We start from the raw sequence: 4,968 nt of genomic DNA on the forward strand, positions 1-4,968 counted from the left end.
CCCACGGAGCTGTAAGGGGATAATAGAGCGGATGTAAAAGGACTGAAAAAGCACCAAAGGATGAAGACACTTTGGATCCTACGTTTATTTCCAGGACTGAAGCCCTTGGGTTTCTTTAAGGGGAGACATCCTCGCCCTCGCCCTCGCCCTCGTCCTCCTGTGCGCCATGGCTTGTGCTGTGGGCCTGACACATCTCGGGGCTGCCTTGTCTCAAGTCAGAAGAGGAGACCATGCAGAGTGAGCCATGCTTGGGTGGAAGGTAGGTGGGCTCCCCAACATCCTCTACACAATTAGTACAGCCTGTGATCTGAGGCGGCGTCCGAGAGCTAGAGGCTAAAAAGTCTCACGCCTGAAGCAGATCTAGGCATTTAACACGCAGAATAAGCTAGGTGGGTTTTCAAGGAGCTACTGAATATGCATGAGAGGAAGCAAGAGAGAGCATGAGAATGAACATGGGGGAGACGCAGGGAGGCCCAGAGGCATGACTGATAAGGGCAGAGGAGGAAAGAAGGTCTCGGACTCAGGGCATGAATGTGGTTGGATAGAGACAGGGAAAAGGATGAGGCGACATGAGGAGCAGGAAGAAGATTCCCAGAGAAATAAAGAGGCCGAGAGGAGCTGAGCCAGGCAGCCGGTGGAGCAGGCAGATGGAACAACAGAGACAAAGAACAGAGCCACAGAGTGGGCACACAGCAAGGCCTGGCAGCCAAGCCCTGTGGGTTTGGTGGGAGCAGATGCTTATATGGGAGCAGCAGCTGATGGCCCCCAGCACGTGCATCCTTGTTGACTCCAGGCCCAGCACAGCCTCCTGGGCAGCCAGCCTTAGCCTGGAGGAGCAACCCTGGTCCAGAGAGGCAGACGAATGGCGACCCTGCCCCACAGGGGCTCCGCTTCTTCTCCTCCATCCTCCTCCAGGCTCCGCCCACCTGCTCTGTCTGCATCCCAGGGCCTCGTGAATCCCAGGGAAGCCATGAGCTGCCACATCACGCCCGGAAGGAAGCAGGCTGCGTTGGAGGGTGAGTGTGAACCTCTGCAGTGTGCTTCACTCTACCTCGGGTGGGAGCATGTGCAGGGGTGTGCACGCTGTGGGAGGGGCGAGGGGGGAGAAATGTCTGGGCTGGGTGGGAACTAGCACCAAGAGGCTAGGACAAGGTGGGGTGGGGACAAATCCCCGGCAGCACTGCTGGCACAGCCGCCGTGCCCAGACCCCTCTCCTCCCCGGTGCCTGGATGTCAGCATCGGCAGCCCCTTGCCGCCACCCAGGTCCCAGACTGCCACAGCCTCCTCCGAGCGGGAAGGATCTGAGTGGACCCTGGTTTTGGGGTCAGAGGAGCCTTGGGGCTTCCTTGACCTCATTCTCTCCAGCTGCTACCCCCAGGCCATTTTCCCATCACTCTACAACAGTCTGGGGTGAGCGGTGTCCCCACCCCAAGAAGCTCAGAAGGGCCGGGGACAGGGAGGTTTCCACCAGGACCTAGCCTTCGCCCCAGTCCAAAGGCACCTCCCACACTGCCCTCCACACCCCCTCAAGCCCCTCCACAAAGGACATCTTCGGAACACTACAGGGGACACCCCGACATCAGGCTCCCCACGGTGCCTGGGGCAGTCCTCGCTGGTCCCACACCCAAGGTCAGGGGTGCCTGCCAGTGGCCCCAAAGTGGACAAGAGGCAAGCCCTGAGAGGGAAGAGGGTAGAGGGGAAGCGGGTGGGGAGTACAGTGTCGATTGCAGGCGCAATCCGAGCAAAAGACAGGCACCACAAGAGCCAGATGGGCCAAGAAGAAACAGAAGTTCAGTAGGAAGAGACGGATAAACAGCAGACACCAAGCAAGCAGCCAAGCATATGCTTTGCAAGCAGGCAACACAAGCGCCCATAGGGTTTGGGGGGTGGGGAGGGTACGTGAGCCCACAGGGAGGGGGACATTGGGTTTGCTGTGGGCTGACTCTGCCTGGTTAGAATCAGTGATCTAATCCTTCTCCATGGAGCCTCAGAAAAATGGAGCTGTAGCTAGTGCTGGCAGGGAAAGCAGCATTTGGCAGGGTGGAGGGAAGAGTGCTTAGGCTGGTGCCGGAGAGATTGGTCTCTGGTAGAAGAAACATGGCCCCAGACTTGGAAGCCTGAGTAGCCAGGTGCTGTCTCTGAGTCTCAGAGCAGAGACCCCTCACGCTGAACCAGACTCCGAAGAGGAGCAGAGGACTGCCTCCCGCAAACCTGGGGAGTCCTCGAGCCCTGCAGGTGCCGGCTTTCCCTGCTAATGAAGCCCATCTAGGCTGGAGCCCTCCGTCTGGGTGATGTCATCCTTTCGAGCTTCAGGCAGGGAAGGGGTGGAGCCAGACTAGAGCTTTGCAGAGTTTGCAGACTCCACCCCCGACTGGTCTGACTTCTGGGCCCTGTCTACCCAGCTCCCTCTTGGCCACGGCTTCCTGGCCCGCCCTGCTGGAAACCGGGAGCTGCTGCAGGGCTGGAGGAGGGAGGGGGTCACTCAGAGTCACCTCTGCAGAGAGCAGGGCCTGGCAGGGGATAGGCCCTCTTCCACTCATCCATGCTTGTTCCCACATTCACTTCAAGGAGCCCTGAGGTTTTATAGGAAACCAGGGTCCTGGGACCCCAGCCTCAGCCTCTCCCCTCCACCTAGCATGCCCAGAAATGTTCATCTGCAGTACCAAGTACCAGGTGTCCCAGTGGAATTTCTCCTCTGAATACCACTCCAGGGAGGAGTAAAACTGAGGGAGATAAGCACCACCCTGGGTTTGTTCATGCTGAGCTAAAGGAATAAAGGCTCCGCGCTGAACTGGAGCCTGTTCTAAGCCCCAAGGCCAGCCAGCCCTCCTGCAGAATGGTGCCTTCACCTCTCACATGCTCCTGCTGGACATAAGCCAGCCCTGTGCCAACTGCTGGCCTCCCCCCAATGCTGGCATTGGCCCCAGCTTCCTGCCTCCCCTCCTCCAGGGCTACCCTAACACGTACCAGCCACCATGACGTGGAGCACTTAGGTCTCCGGACTAGGCAAAAACGTGGTCCTCCTCTGCCTTCATAGATGTGTTGGTGCCATTGGGGGTTTCTTCTGACAGCCCTGTGCCTACCCAGGGTAATACACGTGCGGGAACCAGCCGCAGCCGGGCTGTGGAACTCACCACACCACAGGGCCTCTTGTTTGGACTCAGCTGCTTGGCACAGGCCCAGTGCCCAGGAGCAGAGAGGAGCTTTCCCAGGTGCAAGCGCTCAGAAAAGCCTGGGAGCCAAGCCTCTGTGTGCCCACGTGCCCAGGGCAGATGCTCCGCTCAGTGCTAAGGCCCTCTTAGCCCTCCCCAAGCCGTTGGCTCTGTAGCCATATGTCTGGGACGGACAAAAGTGAGGATGAGGGTGACACTGGCGGAGGAAAGGAGCGGGTGAGATTTCTACTGCGAATCCTGAAGCCCTGGTCTAGGGTCTCAGCGAGACTGACCAGCACAGGCCTGATTCACAGCAGGAAAATGCTGCCCCGACTTTGCCAGCTCTTGACACACCCTGATAGCCTACAGCATCATGCATATTACACTTTGCAGGCTGCTTTCTTAGATGTTGAATTGTATTCCCACAACATTGCCATAATGGAGATAAAGCAGGTAGTATTTTAATCCATTTTATGGATGAGGAAACTGAGGTAGGATTTGAACATCTATTTCCGGAAGGCCTCACAAGGCATGTGAAGGTACACAAAAATAAATGAGCAAAATAGTGTGTTATGAAGCCAGCTAAGCTGACAGCCCAGACTCCCAGAGGCCTGATATCACCATCCTTCCCTACATCACGCGGTTTCTCATACTCAACTCAGAATGAAGGGACATGGTAGTGGCTAGGGGCAGAGGCTCTCCCCCACAGACAGCTGCTTGAGGAAGGCGTGAGGAAAAGAGAGCAGGCAATTGTGTGATGAAGTGGACTGTCGCCTGGCCTATGTGCCTGGGACCGGGGCATGGCCCGCACGTGCAGACCCTGTGAAGGCTGTTGTTTCTGTGTGCACATGTGTACATGTCACGTAGAATGTGGATTCTGTTTTTAGGCCTGTACCTATGTAGCTCCATTGTGTGTGTTTACATGGTTGTGCTAGGAAAGGGTGTATCATTATGTGTCAGCTAACTGTATCCGGTAACATGTATGGATGGCAAATGCGCGGACCCGAAGGATAGAAAAGGAAGACCAGGCCCGGGCGCGGTGGCTCAAGCCTGTAATCCCAACACTTTGGGAGGCCGAGACGGGCAGATCATTTGGTCAAGAGATCGAGACCATCCTGGCTAACACGGTGAAACCCCGTCTCTACTAAAAAAATACAAAAAACTAGCCGAGCGTGGTGGCGGCGCCTGTAGTCCCAGCTACTCGGGAGGCTGAGGCAGGAGAATGGTGTGAACCCGGGAGGCGGAGCTTGCAGTGAGCTGAGATCCAGCCACTGCACTCCAGCCTGGGCAACAAGGGCAAAACTCTGTCTCAAAAAAAACCAAAATTTGTGCACATCATAAGCTTGTGGGTGTGGGTAGCGTGGACTGTGTATAGCGAAGGCTAAGTGTGTAAAGAGGCTTGAGCACCAACTGTAGAAGGGCATTTCCTGGGGGGGGTCCCTGCTGAGACACCAACTCAGGTGCTTCTGTGCCCTTCTTGCAGCGGGGTTCGTCCCACGAGCCTGCTCAGAGCCAGGCAGCCCCGGCCACAGTGCAGCACCTCCTTCTGCGTCCACGCTCCTCCCAGTTCCGCAGAACACCCGAAACCTCAGTCCCGAGCAGATCAATCGCCGCTAATAACATTTAAATTCTGGCCTGGAGGTGCTGAGGCGGCCCTGGGAAAGAGGAAGGAAAAGATGGCATGGATTTCAAAGGAGGGACTTGGAGTCCACAGCTCTGATCCCTCGGAGCCTGCAGTCTCTAGCCCCCACCCCCACCCCCACCGCCACGCCGAAAACCCCGTCCCGGGCCCACCCCTTTGCGCTGATGCCACCGC

At 57.1% G+C, this 4,968-nt stretch overlaps 1 long non-coding RNA gene across 1 annotated transcript in view; it reads left to right on the top strand.

The window, feature by feature from the left end:
* The first annotated feature begins 431 nt into the window (after positions 1-431).
* Positions 432-4,968, top strand: part of LOC105506517 — a 15,447-nt gene continuing 10,910 nt past the window's right edge. Inside the window, exon 1 of the long non-coding RNA XR_001000939.1 lies at positions 432-1,020. This is a non-coding gene — a long non-coding RNA (uncharacterized LOC105506517). The remainder of the gene's footprint in view (positions 1,021-4,968) is intronic.

This window comes from Colobus angolensis, unplaced genomic scaffold (assembly GCF_000951035.1).
Source record: "Colobus angolensis palliatus isolate OR3802 unplaced genomic scaffold, Cang.pa_1.0 Scaffold137, whole genome shotgun sequence".
In the NCBI taxonomy this organism is placed as follows: Eukaryota; Metazoa; Chordata; class Mammalia; order Primates; family Cercopithecidae; genus Colobus; species Colobus angolensis.